The 309-nt window shown below is 46.3% G+C and overlaps 1 protein-coding gene and 1 long non-coding RNA gene across 5 annotated transcripts in view; both read left to right on the forward strand.

The window, feature by feature from the left end:
* Positions 1-309, forward strand: part of HLCS (holocarboxylase synthetase) — a 247,697-nt gene that overhangs the window by 148,976 nt on the left and 98,412 nt on the right. The window lies entirely within an intron of this gene.
* The window catches only part of LOC126951555 (uncharacterized), a 51,775-nt gene that overhangs the window by 21,952 nt on the left and 29,514 nt on the right, over positions 1-309 (forward strand). The window lies entirely within an intron of this gene.

Genomic DNA, 309 nt, shown 5'->3' on the forward strand with positions numbered 1-309 from the left:
GCTCACAGGAGTCTCGCCTTCCCGTGCTCATATGATCCCCCTACCTCAGCCTCCCGAGTAGTGGGACTGCAGGGACATGCCACCACACCTGGCTAATTTTTTATTTTTTTGTGGAGACAGGGTCTTGCCATGTTTCCCAGGCTGGTCTTGAACTCCTGGACTCAAGCTATCCTCTTACACTGGCCTTCCAAAGTGTTAGGATTACAGGTGTGAGCCACCATTCTGGCCAGTATCTTAACAGATATTTCTTTTAAATGATTTGCCTCAGGCAAGATATGTTTAATTAAAAGAAGTTGGGTATCATTTCAG

This window comes from Macaca thibetana, chromosome 3 (assembly GCF_024542745.1).
Source record: "Macaca thibetana thibetana isolate TM-01 chromosome 3, ASM2454274v1, whole genome shotgun sequence".
Classification (NCBI taxonomy): Eukaryota; Metazoa; Chordata; class Mammalia; order Primates; family Cercopithecidae; genus Macaca; species Macaca thibetana.